Source organism: Lissotriton vulgaris, chromosome 2_2 (genome assembly GCF_964263255.1).
Source record: "Lissotriton vulgaris chromosome 2_2, aLisVul1.2, whole genome shotgun sequence".
NCBI lineage: Eukaryota > Metazoa > Chordata > Amphibia > Caudata > Salamandridae > Lissotriton > Lissotriton vulgaris.
Genome location: NC_141688.1, coordinates 225,289,030 through 225,309,070, shown reverse-complemented (window position 1 = coordinate 225,309,070; position 20,041 = coordinate 225,289,030).

Sequence of the window (20,041 nt, the reverse complement as noted above, 5' to 3'; positions counted from 1 at the left end):
CGTCCCATGCTAGCCACCGTTTTTTCAAAGCCCAAATGACCTGCGCATGGAGAGTCATGGCACCAGATGAATGCTTGTTTCCTTAGCTTAGGCGTGGGTATCAATAGGCACCTGCCCTTCAGGGGATCCCGTCCTTCAGCTGCCATTCTCTGTGACTGAGGAGCCACCTCCGCCATGCAAATGACCTGATCCCTCTCTTTATTCCCCTCAGGAAAGTATCCGGTTGGATAACCCCCAATACCATCCTCGGGGAAATGATGGACTGCTCGGTCGCAGGCAATGGTTCCTTAACTGCAGATTGACGGGACAGGGCGTCCGCCTTCCGGTTTTCCGTCCCCGGCCGATATGTGATGCGGAAGTTGAACCCCGCAAAGAAGATCATCCACCGCAGCTGCCTGGGAGAAAGGTGTCTTGTGGCCGTCATGAACTGAAGGTTCCGATGGTCCGTGTACACCGATACCACATGTCTTGCCCCCATCAACCAATGCCTCCATTCGGTGAAGGCGTCCTTGATTGCGAGAAGCTCCTTCTCCGCAATATGGTAGTTGCGTTCGGCGTCGTTGAGTTTGCGGGACATGTACGCAACGGGATGAAGCACCCCTGTGTCGTGGTTGCGTTGGGACAAGATAGCCCCCAGCACCACATCCGATGCGTCCGCTTCCACCACGTAGGGGAGATCCGGATCGGGGTGAGCCAACACCGCCGCCTTACCAATGGCGCTTTTCAGGGCCTCAAAGGCTGTGTTCGCTTCAGGGGACCAGACAAACTCCTTGGACTTCCTCAGTAGCTGTGTGATTGGGGCCACCAATCCTGAAAATCCATCTATAAACCGCCTGTAAAAGTTGGCAAAGCCAATGAAACTTTTGACGTCCTTCACGCTTTGGGGCACCGGCCATTCTTTCACCGCCTTGATCTTTCGTTCTGCCATCTCCTGTCCCTCTGGACTCAGCATCACTCCGAGGAATTCCACGGATGTGACGTGGAAGTCACACTTGCTGAGTTTACAAAACAGCATGTTTTCCCTCAGCTTTTGGAGCACAGCTTTGACGTGGTGTACGTGCTCCTCCACACTGGACGAATAGATGAGGATGTCGTCGATATATACAACCACGTAGATATCCAACTCCTCTCTGAATACCTCATTCAGAAAGTACTGAAAGGCTGCCGGGGCGTTGCACAGACCGAACGGCATGACGAGGTACTCAAAAAGGCCGAACCTGGTCTTAAAGGCGGTCTTCCACTCATCTCCGTCCCTCATGCGCACCAGATGGTATGCCCCTTTCAAATCCAACTTGGTGTAGATACGAGCTTTCTTGACCTGTTCCAGAAGTACACTGATGAGAGGCAAGGGGTACCGATTTTTTATGGTTATCGCATTCAATGCCCTAAAGTCCACACAGGCTCTCAGCTCCCCATTAGCCTTCGGGATGAAGAAGAGTGGCGAGGCGGCCGGAGACTTGGACGGGCGGATGAATCCTAGCTTGAGGAGTTTATCCAGGTACTCCCGGAGATGCACGTTTTCAGGCTCCATCAGGGCATACAGCCTGCCGCTGGGAACGCTGGCCCCTGGCACCAATTCGATCTGGCAGTCAAACTGTCTATTTGGTGGTAGCACTTCCTCCTTCACCTCATCAAATACGTCCTCAAAACTGTGATAAGCTTGGGGGAGAGCCACATCTTTTTCTGCCGCTGTAGCCACCGTCTGACTCCCGCTCTCATCTGCGTCAAGGCATTCCGGTCGTATTCCACAATGCAGGGTGCAATACGGTGACGTCATTTTGATGCGATGTGTTGGCCAATCCACAGAGGGGTTGTGTTTCTGTAGCCATGGCAATCCCAATATGACACCATATTGGGGCGCTCGGATGATGTTAAAATCAATTTGTTCCATATGGATCCTCCCATATCTCACCGGAAGAACCCCCGTGTGCTGCCCGATGGGCCCCGTCACCAATCGCCTTCCGTCTACAGCATAGACATCTTCGGGTACAGCTTTGGGAAGAAGCACTAGCCCTAGCCTGCATGCCTCGTTGTGGTCCATAAACATGCCAGTGGCCCCTGATTCCACCATGGCTACAACGGGTATCCACTGGTCATGCACTCCCACGTGCACCGTGAGAAACAGGTGTCGTTGTCCCTTAGTGACCGAGTTGGAAAGTGAAGGGATGGATGAGTGACTCCGAGATGCCCCTTCTTTGGTCTGGGAGTCCTCTAGTTTTCCGCCGGTATGTCCACCACGGCTGTTACCGACCGGTTGGCCCGATAACGTGACGTCTTCGGTTTGGCAGGGCATTCACGTACGTAGTGGCCTTTTTTGCCACAATATAGGCACAATCCTTGTTTACGGCGTGACTCTTTCTCAGTGGCTGTGAGGCTCGCTCGTATTGCGCCAATGTCCATGGGTTCTCCCTTGGATGCGGTGGAAGTTTCAGGACTTCCCACAGTCACGTAGGATGGAAGGGATTTTCCTTTTCTCCCATGATCCCCCTTTCTTTCACTTAGCCTATGTTCCAGCCGTAATACCAGGTTGATAAGGCCTTCACATGTCTTGGGTTGAGGGTCAATATGAGCCACGGCGTCCTTGAGCTCATCGCACAGCCCTTGATGGAAGAGCGCGGTCTGTTTAGCAACAGGCCACTTGGTTTCCGCAACCAGCCTTCGGAACGCGTTGAGATACTGCACCAGGTCGTTGGATCCCTGTCTCAACTCAAGCATTTCACGGTCCGCCGTGTACGAGTCAGCCCTTCTATCGAATACCTTCAAGAATTCCTCGCGAAAAGCACCCCAATCACATAAGATGGGGTCGTCCCTGCTCACCAGAGGTACGGCCCACTGTGCCGCGTTTCCAGCCAAATAGGAAATAAGGAAAGCCACACGAGCCTGACTCGTGGGGAACGCCTTTGGTTTGCATGATAAATGTAGCGCCACTTGTGTGAGGAATACCTGCACTGTGTTAGGATCCCCACTGTACCTCTCTGGTGTTGCCAAGGGGATGGCTACCGGTATTTCCACTACTACCGCAGGGGTCTGGTTCGTGAGGGAGGTGCTGGGCGTGAGCGGGTCCAATTGGATAGCATCCAGTCTGGCTTTTACATCGGCTGTTTCTTGCCTAGAGGCAGCCAATTCAACTTGCACGGTCGCTAAAGCAGCCAGCACACCATCAAGTGTTGCCATGTCTGTTATCGACCGGGAGACAGTTAGTGTTATTAAGGTCGGATATTTTGTAACGCCCTGAACGTCTCAGGATCGTTTAACAGACACGATAATGAGGACGCAACCACTTGTGAAGGGTTAGTTATTTTAATGAAGGCACAAATAATACAAAGAGTAAACAAAAGTTATAGTCACTGGAATCCTCCAGGCTAAGTACGTTACCAGCCCACAGCACGGATGGTCCTAACCGTCCTCTGCATATACGCCGATCCCGGCGTATGCCAACAGAGGGCAGAAATGAAATGGCCGACAATGCCAATCGGTAGGCTGTGAGGGGCACGAAGAATGTTGGGGAGAATCGAGGAGTCAGGGAAACACCCAGCCGGGGTCTCTACCTGAAGGGAGCAGCCGCTCAACCTCTTCCTCAGACTGCACCGGGACGCAGAGTCACCTCCTGGTGATGCGTCACCGATACCCCAATCAAAAGCAAGAAGACTGAACCGAGAGCAGCCGCTCGATCGATCCTGTGGACTTCCGAGTCTGTAACGCGGCAAACACCTCCTGGTGTGCGTTACAGCTGGCAGTCCCTGTATCTCTGGTCGGGCTGGGAGTTACGACTCCAACCAGCATAAGCGCCACTGCGCCTTGACTCAGCCGAGTCTAAAGCGAAGCTCAATGGTTGACCGGTAGAGCTTCCGGGTCCTTCACAGGTGACGATGGGGCAAGACACGGCCCAGGGAGTAACGACTCGACCTACCTCCGTTCTTGCCTTACTGGAGCACCACTCCGGAACGCTGCTCTTCACGAAGCAGGTACGTCGGTGTAAACACAATATCCGACAGCGTTGTACCTCCAGGTTCCTCCCTTTATAGGGCGTGTTTTCCTTGAGTTATGTAACAGCTCTCCTGTTTACATAAGGGCGTGTTTTCCTTGAGTTATGTAACGGCTCTCCTGTTTACATAAGGGCATGTTTTCCTTGAGTTATGTAACGGCTCTCCCGTTTACATAAGGGCGTGTTTTCCTTGAGTTATGTAACAGCTCTCCTGTTTACATAAGGGCGTGTTTTCCTTGAGTTATGTAACGGCTCTCCTGTTTACATAACCTCTCAACCGCTAAGCATCCTGGGAGATGTAGTCCGTTTTCGCTGGTTACCGTTTTCCTCCCCTCGCATGACAGGAATTCTTGACAACAGTAGACCTAAAGATCAAAGAGAGATATGAAAGTGACCATTGCCCTTTAGAAATGAGTTTTTTACTAAGCATGGTAACGGGGCTTGTTAACAAGGAGGGAGGTCATAGCATAGCATCCTCATCCACAATTGACAATATTGTCCTTAGCAACAATCGTAGGGCGGTTAAATGGGCCTTTGTGTTAGAAAAAGAGGACCTATTGGCCAATATTTACTGCATTTTTGCAGATACCCTGGACTCATATTGTCCCCATAGCTGCGACCCTAAAGAATTTATTGATCTACATAAGTCCCTTTTCAGCAAATTATTAGAAATTCTTACAAAAAAACCTAAAAAAGGTGTAGGTAGGACCAATGCAAAATCCATAGGCAAACCTTGGTATAACAAGTAATGCCGTCTTGCCAAAACTGCACTGATTAATGCTGTCAAAGGGGAAGGTCCGTTAGAAATTAGAGAGAAAAGGAAGGCTTATAACAAAATAATATTAAGAGCAAAATCCTCATGGGATGAGGAATTATGGCTCAATATGTTAACAGCCGCTAAAAACAAGGACCAGAAATAATTCTGGGAACTGGCAGCCAAGGAAAATAAACGGGAGAAAGGCTCCAGGGAGGTTTATTTAGATGACGACACCTGGGTTAAGCACTTTTCGTCATTGTATGCAGCCAAAACCCCAACTGATGCTGCAACCGACGTACCCCCGTTTACAATACCAGCTAATACCCACCCGGTAGTTTTTACTATACAAGAAACAGAGGCAGCAATTACTACAGTAAAGAAAGGGAAGGCGCCAGGGCTTGATAGAATTCCTGGTGACCTGTATCTGTATAATATTGATGTTTGGGCACCCTACTTAAACCATCTATTTAACATAGTTGCGGCTAGCGAGCACATTCCGGACACTTGGAATGGCGCAGAAATTATCACTATTTTTAAAAAAGGGGATCGTGGCGAACCAGCAAATTATCGCCCCATTAGTCTTTTAGATATTACGCAGAAAATATATGCCAGGCATATTTTAAATCGAATAAATTCATGGTTGGAGGAGTCAATTTTATCCAAATATCAGGCGGAATTTAGAAATAAAACAAGTACTATCGACCAAGTATTTAGGCTATGCTGCTTGTACTGGAAATATGTCATCATCCGCAAAGGTCACTTGTATGTGACCTTTGTAGACCTACGAGCAGCATTTGATCTAATTCCACGTGACTTACTCTGGGAAACCCTGAATAGGCAAGGGCTGCCAGGCGAACTACTAAAACTTGTAATGGGTCTGCATCAGGAGAACTACGCCAAGGTTAGGTGGGGCCCAAATGGGGAACTCACAGACCCGATCCCCATAAAAAGGGGAGTGCGCCAGGGCTGTATCCTGGCCCCCACGCTATTCTCCCTTTATGTAAATGATATTGCAACCTACATGGAAAATTGTGATAACGATTCTCCTCGACTAGGAGGGGAACGCGTTGCGTCCCTCCTTTTCGCGGATGACACAATTTTAATTTCGCAAACGCCACGCGGCCTACAGATCCTACTAGACAGGTTCCAACAGTACTGTATCCAAAATGGATTAGAAATTAATATAAAAAAAACAAAATATATGGCACTAAACCCGCACAAAACTTTTAAAAAGAACTTAATGTTAAATGGGCAAAAATTAGACTACGAGCACAGTTTTACTTACCTGGGGGTCTTGTTAGACTCTGTAATGGGATGGGGCCCACAATTGGAAAAATCAAAATTGGTGTTCAAACAAAACTGTTTCCCAATAACACAGAGGTATAATAAAAGTGTGAACAAGGCAGTCACTCCAGCAATAGAGCTTTTTAGATACAAGGTACAATCTGCCTCCTTGTACGGGGCAGAAATCTGGGGGCCAGTATGTAAAAAAACCTTTGAAGTACTGGAGAATAAATTCGTTAGGGGACTATTAAAAGTTCCAACTAACACCCCCCTGATACCCCTATTCCTTGACCTAAATATTAAACACACAGATCAGCACGCTATATTGAGACCATTGCTGTTGTGGGTCAGACTATGGACAACCCTAGAATTGTCTGACTATAAAAATGGGTTGAAGGAAGTACTAGAGCTTGATAGGGACAGTAAGATCTTTTGGTTTAAGCATGTAAAAAACTGGCTAACCAAGCTCGGATTAACACACTTTTGGAACGAGCCAGGATCTCTAAACTCAGCTTCCAAGAAAATTGTTAAATTAACTTTTTGGTCATATGGGAGCTATGATTCTGTGTATACAAGAACACACGGTCCCCTCACCGAAAAATTTCTTTTGGCAAAAAATGAGGCATCATTCGAACAATTTCTCGATGAAATCCAGCCCCCATTGGCCAAATCCCTATTTCTAAAATTTAGGTATGGAACGTTGAGGATAAAGGTAACTGAGAAAAGATGGGGGAAGACTGATAAAGACCATTGTACCTTGTGCACTAATTATCAAAGGGAGGATATTTTTCACATATTGTTTTTTTGCCCTAGTTACGGCAAGGCAAGAAAAAAATGGATAGTCCCCTTGTGCCGTAACATCGGCTCTACTTCCCATAGGGAAGCTGGCAGGATCTTAAGCACGGACACCAGTCAAGTAATTGTGTTCGGTATTAGTAAATTTTTATTGTCCACTTATTTTATTAGAAGGAAATTATCTCTCTCATTTTAATTAAGATAAAATGATTATTCGGACTTTCCTTAACCATGAATAATGCCAAGGCATTGTACCTTTTAATCTTGGCTGTTCAAATTCAATTTAATGTCTTTTTAACTTTTCTACTGTTTTAAACATTTTAATATTTATTTGATTCGGTGCCAAACTGAAACTGTAAACTTATGTGTCCATATATGATGAAATACAAGACAATGTGTTTAAATATGATGAAATGCAGAAGCAATGTAGTTTATATAAGGTGCTCATTATAATGAATGAACCGAAGGTTTCTATACTGTTGTATATTTTACTATGAACTTATTGTTATCTTTTATGTTGCAATGCAACGAAATAAAGATTGAAATTGAAATTGAAATTGACTTGCATTAGGAAAGTGTAAGCTATTGGCTTTGTGAATAACAATGCTATTAATTTATATATTTTCAAAGCCTACACATCACTCAGGGACACCACCACATCACTCAGGGACACCACCACATCACTCAGTTCAGTTCAGTTCATGAAGCTTTATTCGGTACAAAAGAATTGACCATTAAAGCACATATTAAAAATACATATGCAGAAATCATTGAAATTTTGTAAAAAAAAGTTTGATACAATACAGACCAATGTGCTAAAATATTATGCTTTTACGTACACTGATGAATTTGATTAAAAACGTGGCAGTATAAAAACAAATGTCAGCAGATTTCATGTTAAAAATAAGACTCATTGCCTCGTCCACTGTACGTACCCCGTATTTGACAAATAAAGGCTTTAAATACAGAATTCGCTAGTCCTGGTACAGTTTACAAATAAGTAAAAAGTGCAGGGTGCTCTGTTTTGATATACCATCACACTGACACGGTCCTTTGGGGTGTTGCTTGATGTTAGGCAAAGACACTAGCTCATGCACAATTCTGATTCTGAGTCTGGTTAAAACAAATTTTGCGAAGACCACGTTACCAGCACAAGGTACGGCGGAAAACCTTCAGTGAGAGAGTATTTACTGCAAAAGGAAACAGTTGTTATGGACCGACTCGAAGAAGTCCTCTTATTTGTCATATTGTCCATGAAGATTGCTTTCACTTCTGATTTCGGTATAGCCAGTGCAGCCTTCGGGTTGGCCAAAACATCAAGATTAAATATTTGTGAATAACAATCTATAACATATCTTATCCATGGGATCTTCCTATACATGTCCAGTGAAAGATAATCTGCAATTATAGATCTGTTTAAAATCTTTTCATCCTGGAGCCAGATCGAACTCCATAACATTAGTGGTCTTAAAGCTAAAAGATCATTCAGATAATTAATGTCTAGTTCCCGATGGATCAATGCAGTGGCGGCTGATGAGGGCAGACATAAGAGTTTTTATAAAAAGGAATTTTCCTCGAGCTGCAATTTATGGGCACTACCATGACCCCAGATAGCCGCCCCATATAATGCAATACTAGCACATCTTGCTTGTTAAATTTGCAGCATGTCTCTTGTTCGTCTATCCCCAATTTTAGCCGCAAATTTAACAAGCATTTACAATGCAATGGTTTCGCCTTTGGAAAAGTTAGAGCCATTGGCATTGTAAATGACAACATTTTTATTTATGTGTTGGTTTTGAAAACAGATAAATAAATGGCATTGTCATTTACATTGCCATTAGCTTAATCTCTCGCAAATGTGATTCTTTACCATGTCATTCATGCATACATTCACTTGGTACCTGCACATTTTTTCAAGTGTGTTCTTTCATTTATCTTTTTTAATTAATGGTGATTTTAGAACGTCTAACCCGATAAGGGCTGAGAAACTAAAGAAAACCCTAGTGAGGCCTTATTATGTATATAGCTGTGTGGAACGGAGGCTGCACCTACCTCCTTACAGCGGTGTCCGAGCGTGGGAATCCTGTCCCCCACGCTCGGTCGGTTAACGTCCCGGTCACCCAGGACACCCTCTCTTTCTCGTCCCCTGCAGGTGCCGACCCCTGAACACGGAGAACCGGAAACACTCGCCAGCGATCCCGGAAGCGGAAACAGGACGACCTCTATCAACCCGGAAGTACCCGCCCCTGACCCCGGAAGTGGTCGGGCTGTCAACCAGCCGGAAGATAGAAAAAGCCCCGAGGAGAAAGGAAAGGCGTTCGGAGCAACCGACTCGTGGCAGGAGGCAGCGGAGAGCGACGGACCCCCGACAGAGAGCGGCGCAGCACGGCTAGACCGGAGCGAGGACGAGGACGTCTGGACGGAGGACTGGTGGCGTCCTCAGGAGGAGGCTGGAGAGCGGCCGCAACTCGGACGAGAGTTGCGGCGGGGCACGTGAGTACACGTCACCCTTTCTCAGTGCCCCTGTACATAGAGTTGTATATATAGAGTGTAAATATCATAGGATTCACGAGCACCGAGACACTGTATATTAATCCCCCTTTTTTCACGCACACTGTATAGAGCCCGATCACTGCCCAGTACCTGGCACCTCTCTTCCTTTCCATCTCTTCCTTGCCTCTTCCAACCCCCTTACCGTCCCTCCCTCACCGTCCTCTTTCATACCCTCTCACGCCCGGGTGTAGGTGGAAGCATTCCGACTGTGTTGCTCGGACTAAAGCCCTTACGCTTCTCTCCCTTTCTTCAAGCCTCCGTGGAGCCCCAGTACCATACCGAGGAGACTACTGGTGAAAGCGGGAAGCAGCACTTGATCCAGAATCCACCTCACCGAGCCGGGTCATCAGCCAAGTCCACCATCCCTATCTGCATTGTGACTTTGTATTTCCATTCATCTGTTGAATAAATACCACAGACATAGCTCACTATATTCGGCCTCCCCGCCTGTTATTCCGGTCCGCACGTTCCCCAAGTCCACAAGCTGGTTTTGGACGCCTCATCTCCAGACAAATAAAGACAGATTGGAAATGGTCCATACAAGGCGTGGCATGATGATGCCTGCTTTAGAGGAAGAGGCGGCTGAACATGTAAATATGTGCAGACTGAAGGGTCAAGGCACAGAATTTGAAGGAGATATTCACATTCCTAACGGGAATGAACAGTTTAAGAAACAAACATCCTTTAAGCGAGAATATTCTGTGGGTTTGTGTAACCTACATGAAACTTAACTAGGAAGGCTCCATCCAGTGAACTGAATGGACTGAGCATCGTGCCAGCAGAATGAGTGCCTATGCAGCAGGAGGTTGCATCGTCAAATGTCCATTTACAGGGGGTGCAAAACGACCGTTCTAATAAATATCAGCTAAACAGGTCGCAGTTTGGGACACCCTATGATTGGGTCCAGTGGTAAAGCCTGGTTTTGGTGCCATGGTGGGGGGCGGTAGTGGTGCGGTCTGTGTAAAACTCAACACAAGGGTTAGCCATTTCAACATTGTCTCAGAGAGATAGCGAGAGAGATTTTGAGAAAGAGAGAGAGAGAGATATTTAGAGAGATAGAGATTCATAGAGAGAGAGAGGCAGTAACTCTCCTGGCAGAGACCGTGCACCTGCAGCACTCTTCTACATGGCCTTGGGGCCCTCCCCTGTCTTGACCTTTCCTGGACCCAGAACGCACACGTGTTCAGCTGAACGGTATTAATTGCAATACATGTACATTTTGAAATGCAAACATTTTCATTGGGAAAATCAAAGGACGTGGCCTGCTTTTTCAAACGAATCGTTTGCATTTCAATTTTAAATCCACGCATTCCGGACTCCGGAGTCCCAGCCCACTAAACCTTGCATCAGGGGTGCATTGGGAATAGACAGCACGCGAAAGTGCATGTGTGTTTGCTGGGGGGCACCCCCTGACCCTCTGTTCTCTCCACCTTTGCCCGAGGCCTGCTGACGGGCGCGAGCAGAGGCCGGGCCTCTGGGGAGGCTGCTGAGCGCTGCTGGGGCCGGAGGCGGGAGCTGCAGACAGAACCTGTCATCCACAGGCTGCCGGTCCCTGCTCTGGGCTCCTTTCCCTTTAACCCCTTCAGGCCGTGGTCCGCGCATCTCTGTGGTTCCCTCCCTGAATCGTTGCGTCAGCGCAAACAATTCTGTATGTCAAGAAGCGCCCTGGAGGTGCAAGCTGATATGCTTGGCGCTAAAAACATTGGATGAACAGCGTGTGCCCATTAAACTCTGGACTATCGCCTCAAACGCACGGGCTCTCCGCTTCCATAATGATGAGGACACACCACTGAGGCACAAACAAGGTTGCAAGTGTAATAAACGTGATATCTACTGTTTCACAACATTGCGACATTATTAGATATAAGCAGTGCATACACAGATATGCCGAGAGGGAGTGTGCGCCCCACGTTCATTGATGTGACTCGGGCAATTATATAAATGTTTAATTACCCGAACAGCTCAATGAAACTATAGGAGTGTTTATTTTCTTAGCCATGTAATAACACCAACGCTTTCATATAGCGCCTGCTAAAAGAGGTTAGTGCTCTGACTGCTCAGCAAAGAAGAAGCCTTGTTTCATCAAAATGTCTCCTTGTTCCGAGTCTCTGAAAGATCAAAGGCTGAGTTTGCTTTGGTGTGGTCAGTGTGCCGCGGGCAGGTTTCACTGGCAGGGGAGAGGTTTACACGTGTAGCATCCTAGCTAATGATCAGCCAAGCAGCGCTATAACCCCCAGGTCGAGTGGTGTATTGACATCACCAAACCCTGCCTCGCTACGTTATTGGACCAGACTATTTGGATTCAACTTTTACATTTTTTTTATTAAACAAAGTGGATTTTAATACAGCTATCTGTTTCCCTTTGGTTGGAAACAAATGTATCCACAAACGTGGAACAATTTAGTGTCACTGAACGCAATCTCCACACGCCAAATTTGCGGGACTTGATTACGTAACATAAACGTTTTCCTATTTTAACTTTCTCACATCTCCCCCATCAAATCTTGTGTTTACATTTTTAAATTCAAATCTGCGCATATAATGATTACATGTTCCTAATTCTACAGAATGGTCTGGGATTGTGAAACGGAACATCTCCCCAGCGTTTTAATTATTATATTATGTTTATTAAATTAAGCAGATGCCAGCAGAATGGTCCGTGGACGACACCACTGGGCATGGGTGGAGATAAAGAGGGGGGCTTATTGTGTCCTGTGCAGATCTATGGAGCTGTCCCCTGTAAATGCGAGGAGGTCACCCAGTCTTTCCCTTCCCTTTCGGTCACTCTTTCCTGTATTTATAATGGAAAAAATGCAAGTATCAGAATGTAAGAAAGTGAACTGGGCTTAATGGGGCGCCTATGTGCGCATATTTTATGTAAAGCTAAAGCCAGCCGTGCAAGTTCAGCGAGGCACTAAGTGGTCTCTGTAAATTAATCTGTGTCCAAATCTGACCTCACTTTCTCAATCCGCTCATCTGGAAAGAGTGCCGTCCTGAAAAACGGTTGTGTTCTAGTGCAGCTAGCCCAAGCCCGAAAGTGCTTCTATGACGACCTCTAAGCACTGTAGGATTCTGCATCTGTTGCCTCTCTGTTTTCCGAAAGAGAAAGCGAAGCATCTCGATGACAGTTACTCCAGCTGGCTTTGCCTGGGGTTGGAGGCTGAAGCAGCCGGTTAACTACGACACGTGTTAAGTTGACGTATCGGAAGTCGCATTAGAAATGTATGTGTGCGCGTGGTAAACAGAAGGCACTCCCTGTTCAAACCACACACAAAGATTCTTTCAACCAGAGGAACTCGATTCACCACAGCTATGGAGCAAATGTTTAAACCGCCAATCATGGGACCGGCTCTAATTCAAGCTTTCGCACTTGTAGAAAGTGTGTGATCCTGGACAAAATCACTTTATCCCGAGGGTCCCAAACCCCTTATCTGCAAACACTGAGAGAGCAGGAGACAGGCAGGACTGGAGACAGCCAATCCGACTGCATTAAGCACAATATGTAGCCATCCAGAAGTCTCCGTAAATATTTTGCACCTTTCTATTTCTGAAAATGGTTGTCTGATCTCTCTACAAAGGACAGGCCACTTCTGTGTATTGTCCCATATAGCGACACGGCGGAGTAATGTCGGAGAAGAAATTACTCCATGAATGAAAGGAAAACAATATTAATGGCATAGAAACACACCAGTACCTCGTCATGCCCACTAAATCTAAATCTCTGGTTCCTAATATTCCCTGACAGTTCTGAAAAACATGAAAGACTCCGGGAAGTCCAAAAGAGCACTGTAGTAAATAGAGAGCAAAACAATACCAACGATATACACAGAAGACACCCAGGTTGGTTTCTGAAGTGGCAAAGTCTAACAAATATACCATACTCTACATGCCATTGGTTACTTCAGCCTGATTTTAAAAAATTAACAGCTAATGTATTTCGATGACGGCCTTTGTAACTTGCTAAGAGGCTCTTAAACGGTCCAAAACCCACAGCGTGCTAGCCAACATGACAGCCCTTTGCATCCCTGGATCCCGCCCCATGTTATCCATAACGTAACCGGCAAAGTAACACAGTAGGATGTTGTGCAGTGGCCCTCAAACCTGCCCCAGCCCCGAGCACATGTACGTGATGCCACGTATCCCGAGCCAGTGACTTGAACTGCCCATCGCAACCCCCTACCCTCCCCGGCAGTACCCCTGGCGCGGCACCAACCGACAGAACTCACCATCCTCTCCTCCGCGACGCCAGGTTACTATGGGCAACTAAATCACCCACGCACGCCGGGTACGTATGACGTATTCAACGCGAGGATTAAGAAAAGAATCCTGAGTGCTTAGGAGGGAAATAAGACGCACGCAGGAGGCTGGGAGCGTGCCCAATAGCAGGCTAAAAACTGAATTCACGTCAAATGTAAGAGCGCGCGAGTGACCGCGAATAGGCGACAAGAGTGGCCTGCTTTTTGAGCCCAAATGCTGTGCCCTTCTTGCAACAGGACATTATTCAGTTAATTAGCAATTAAATTTGCTTTGGTATACTGGAAGCTATTTTATTTTATAAGGGCGGCACATTTTTATAAGTATGACCTAGTAACGATTACGATTTTTACAAACTTGTATCCCAATAGTTTGTAGTGTGTCGTACTTATGAGGACAGGAGGTAATGAAAGCGAATGGAAAAGGTCGGACATGTTGAATTGGTGGATGGCTTGCCAAAGAAACAAGTCAGGTCCCGGGCCGGCAGCCAATCACAGCGCGGCCCGGGGAATGACGTCACAGGGGTGTCCCGGCCGGCAGATTCGGGGACGTGTTTTTCGCCCTCTCCCCTTCCCATTGGCTGAAAGGTAAAATTCCAGCCAATGGGAAGAGGAGAGGGCGGGACTTAAAAAAAGACATGGAAACGCCCCCGAATCGCGTTTTCAGGGGAAAGCGTGATTGACAGCCACTCTCTTCCAATGGCTAGCCTCCATTTATGGAGCTAGCCAATGGAAGAAGGGGCGGATTCAAGTCCCCCAAATTGTAAACAATAGCTTTCGCCTGGGCGGGGCACTGCTTCGCAGTGCTCCGGCCAGGTCGAAACCTAAAAATACCACGGGCACTTTTTGCCACTTTATTACTGACATTATTAAATTCATTAGACCACTTTCTTTCATGGGAAAAGGTTATTCCAAGAAAACAGAAAGAATCGACTGATTGCACCTTTTTACCATCAATGAAAAAGGCAGTAGGTTTCTTGTTTTTAGCCCCACAGGCCATGGTATGCGTCTTATCCTTACTGATGAGTAGTTTCCTGTCCCTAATAAACAGAGAAAATCTATCCATCAGTCTTTTCAGTCCCAGAGGGGTCCTAGAAAGAAGCACGGCGTCATCAGCATATAATAACAACGGCAATGATACGCCTTTTTGCCTGGGAGCATCCGCTTGAACACCTTTTAAAATTACATCAATCTCATTGATAAATAAAATAAACAATAACGGAGCTAAAACACAGCCTTGTCTTATGCTGCGTCGTACACTAAATTTGGGGGTACATTCTCCCTTGGTTCCAAAGCGCACACAAGTTTGCAGTTTTTGGTACAGCCTGGCAAGGAAGAAAATAATACCCTCAGGGGCACCCATCCGCAGCAAAGTGGGCCATAAAATTCCGTGGTCAACCATGTCAAAGGCGCTGCTTAGATCAGCAAAACATAAATATAAAGAGCCACCTTTGGCTTCCACATATTTCCCAATTATGAGGTCGAGATTCAAACATTGGTCCAAAGTGCCCCTACCTTTCCTAAAACCAAACTGACTTTCGGACAGAATTGCCTTATCTTCAACCCACTCCTCGAGCCTAGCTAACATGACTCTGCTCATAACCTTTATAGAGGAGTCAAAAGGGAAATAGGGCGATAATTCTTTGCTTCAGACCGATTGCCTTTTTTGAAAATAGGAATAATAATTGATTTCCCCCATGTGGTCGGAGCTTCAATGCAAACTGCTGCATTAAACACGTTTGCGAGAAGGGGGCTCCAGATCTCCGGGACTGCTTTATAAACGTCTATTGGAACTCCGTCGGGTCCTTGGGCCTTCCCCCCCTTGCTTGCACGAATTCCTATCTTGACCTCGGCCACAGTAAAGTTTAAAGGTAATATGGGCCAATTACATGGGGTGGTAGCTGAACCACAGTTTGAACCAAATATATTGGAAAAATGCGATACCCAACAATCACTAGGAACATTAGAGCGCAATACCGGAGTATTATCGTCTCTCAGGAAGGGGGAATTTACCATAGCCCAGAATAAGGTATTATTGTGAATTTCAGCCGCTTGGTTTAGTGATTCCCATGCTTCCTGCTGTAACTCTCTTTTCCTCTTTTTTAATGCTGATTGATATTCTGCTCTTCGTTCGATTATTAAAGTAGTGTTCCTAGGTTTTATGGCCAAGACCTTCTTCAGCTCTGTAAGTAGCCTGGTACAAGTATGGTCGAACCAACCCTGTCCATGGCTACTTTTATCTCTAATTGGTCTAGTAAACCTTGCATCAATTGATATATTAATATTTTTAAAAGCAGTTAAAACACATTCAGACCCAGTATTGTTTTCAAGGATTAGGGAAATGTCAGATAAACAATCAGAAACGATGTAACCAATTAGTTCATCTGCTCTATCCCCAACCCATTTAACTCTAACACCATTGGGTCTACGGGGTTCTACGTTGGTGATGGTATGGCCCACAGCTACAGGACTCTTACTCCATAGCGCGCAGTCTAGGACAATATAGTTATGATCGCTCAAAGATGTAACTTCGATCCTCGGTGTTTCACAGAAGGGGGTAATACTCAATGACACAATAACATGATCTATCACCGAGCTTGTCCTCCAGTTTTTAAAAGTAGGGATGGTCATCCCATTAACATCTTTGGCAAAGTCCAAGATTTCAAGATCATAATTACTGATAAATTTATACAGGATTTCTCCATAGCTATTATGCCTAAAGTGGAGGTCTACATCACCAGCGTTGTTAACAACCCCACATGTTTTCTGAAAGGTCAATTCACATAAAGAAATATTAAAATCTCCTAACCATATAAAATCAAAATAAACATTACATTGGTCAGTTAAATCGTCGATAGCACTAGCTACATTTTTTACAACGGATATCCTACTATACTAAACTAAAGGAAGAAAACACCGTGGGTGCCAAGACTCGGGTCACTCAGTGGCAGCGTACGCGTCCATGGCGAGTTTCTAATCCTTCGTCACGACCTCTCCTTCGGGCATCCGAGTCGCCGATGAGTCCCTTCGTGGTCGCCAATTTGTGGTATTGGGTTCTCCAAACCTACATACTCCGCAAAACCCGCTACAGCTTAAAAGATGTTGGCACGGAAACTGGAAAATGCAAAAGACAAGTTTATTAAGACCCCATGGGGTGGTGGTGCATTCCTACAGCACCCTTCGGCAATGCAAGAAGTATCACACCGAACATCGGTGCGAACCTTCTTTTATACAGTTTTACAGTAATAAAAATGTAGGCGGAACACTTTTACAGAGTTTTAGGTACATATATGGTCATTTTTGGAACACAGCCAACTCATGGGAGGAGTTACAACACCACTGGTCAGTTTGGAGGGACATTCCTAAGTGATGACTGTCCACTAGTACAAAGGGCTTAACTGCGCATGTGTGAGCTTGACCAGAACTAAAAATAGCCTGTTGCTGGGCAAATTCGAGTGGTCAGTAGTACAGAGAAAGGACGAAAGGGTATGCTGGCCACGAGGCGACACATTCATATAAAATGGCCGCCGGCACATTCAAAATGGCTTCCGACAACCATAGTCAAGATAAGGGAAATTTGTGTAGCAAAAGCTTAACGCTAACCCGATCACCGTCAAATTACGTCATCACCTGTTTCTTGCTAGGAATCGATCCCCAGGTTCCTAGGGAGATTCAGTTAATATCTAACAAATGAACACTTGATTGCTAGCGAGATACAGGTGATATCTAACAAATAAACACTTGATTCCTAGCAAGATACACGTGAAATCTAACAAATAAACACTTGATTCCCAGCAAGATACAAGTGATATCTAAGACACAATTGATTCCTAGGGAGTTTCAGTTAATATCTAACAAAGAAACACTTGATTCCTAGCAAGATATAGGTGATATCTAAGAAATACTTGATTCTAGCAAGATGCAGGTTATATCTAAGAAATACTAGATTCCCAGGGAGATTCCATAAATATCGAACAAAGAAACACTTGAGCCCTAGAAAGATACAGGTGATATCTTAGAAACACTAGATTCCTAGGGCGATTCAGTTAATATCGACCAAAGAAATACTTGATTTCTACAAAGATACAGGTGATATCTAAGAAACACGATTCCTAGCAAGATACAGGTGATATCTAAGAAACACTTAATTCCTAGCAAGAAACAGGTGATATTTAAGAAACACTTGATTCCTATGGAGTTTCAGTTAATATCTAACAAAGAAACACTTGATTCCTAGCAAAATAGATGTGATAGCTACCAAATAAACACTTGATTCCTAGCAATATACAGGTGATATCAAGACACAATTGATTCCTAGCAAAAAACAAATGATATCTAAGAAAAACTAGATTCCTAGGGAGATTCAGTTAATATCTAACAAAGAAACACTTGATTCCTAGCAAGATACAGGTGATATCTAAGAAACACTTGATTCCTAGCAAGATACATGTGATATCTAAGAAAGACTAGATTCCTAATGAGATTCAGTTAATATCGAACAAAGAAACACTGGATTTCTAGTAAGATACAGGTGATATCTAAGAAACACTTGATTTCTATCAAGATACAGGTGATATCTAAGAAACACTTGCTTCCTAGCAAGATACCGGTGATATCTAAGAAACACTTGATTCCTAGGGAGATTCAGTTAATATTTAACAAAGAAACACTTGATTCTTAGCAAAATACAGGTGATATATACCAAATAAACACTTGATTCCTAGCAATATAAAGGTGATATCAAGACACACTTGATTCCTAGAAAGATACAGGTGATATCTAAGAAACACTAGATTCCTAGGGAGTCAGTTAAATATCTCACAAAGAAACACTCGATTCCTAGCAAGATCGAGGTGATATCTAACAAATAAATACTTGATTCCTAGCAAGATACAGGTGATATCTAAGACACACTTGATTCCTAGCAAGATACAGGTAATATCTAAGAAGCACTTGATTCCTAGGGAGATTTAGTTAATATCTAACAAGGAAACACTTGATTACAGGCAAGATTCAGATAATTTCTAACAAATCTTTGATTTCTAGCAAGATTCAGTGCACGTAGATGCGCAGTTATAATTTCCCAATTGGTGTATGCTCGTGCTGGTTGCGTTGCCTTTTATCATGTGACTGACTATCGGCCCTTCCAGGTCGTAGTCTTTTCTTGTTTCTAGGTTCAAGTTCTTGAATTCATAGAGAAACATCTAGTATCCATATACTTGGGTTATCTAATTCTCAGAAACCTTGAGACCAAATGTTGGCCATTTAGTTTGTAGTGTGTATTATAAAAGAACATTTATTTATTGAAACTTTTGTATTCCAAACCCCCTACTCCAGGCTTACGGGAAGTTTGTCTGTCTCTAACAACGATGGCCAAAAGTCCACAACTGACAAGTACCTTCACAGTGTTTTGCCATAGGAAACAGCAGCTGCAGTACGAGTGTTTCATTGCAATTGATTATTAATTAAATTAAGTCAACTCTTAAAAAACTCAAGAATTCACAAAGCTAATAGCTCTATGTCTCGTGCATGCACATAGAGCAGCATATGTTCTCCTGAACACACATCAAGCATGCATTCACACATTTAGAAGATGCATAGCCACATGGGTAGGTATGAAGGGATAGATGACTGTGTGGATAGATGAATAAATTCATGGATTTAGATGGACGTACGTGTGCATGTGTGTGTGCAGAAGGAGGTTGGAATGTGTGAAAGTTGGTGGGTGAAGATGAAGCTGGTCGCATGAAGGCAGAGGTGATGGCGTCCAGCTGGATTAGGCGAAGGTATGCGTGTGGGTCAACGGTGACTACAAGGGTGTGGTTTGATAAATTAATGGCTAAACCGAAGGTTTTCTCAGTTTGAGATATGTCCTCAGTTTCAACCCAATTTCTCAAGTCATTACAAGGGTTTAAATCCCATATTTTCCCTCCCCAATAATTTTGGTAGTAATTTTGATCCTATATTAAGGATTCATTTGTGTTTCAGTTTCATGCAGTCTCATGTAACTCAGACTGTGTGCTAACATGGCTGCATGGAGTTTGGCTGAGGGTTGTGGCAGAAAGCCACTCTTTACAAATATGAAACTGAAAACATTAGTCTGTCTGTTCGTGAGTTTATTTGTGCAGAGCTCAGCTGGTTCCTGCTGCTACAGCAGAGAATCATGCTGATCACAAGGGGTAGTCTGCTGACTAAAGGTACACTGGTTAGGCTTAGCATATGAGTACACTAATAAATATTGCCTTCATTTGAACTGGGAGGGAGGGCGGGCGGTAGGATGCTAATCTTGTGATATAGGGTTGAGGAAAAAAGAGTTACTCGTGCACAATCAGCACTTAATTTGTGCCAATGATTGCAGATGGTAGGCACCAACACAGTGTTGTGCCCGGGACTTATTTTTCATCATCAAGGGGC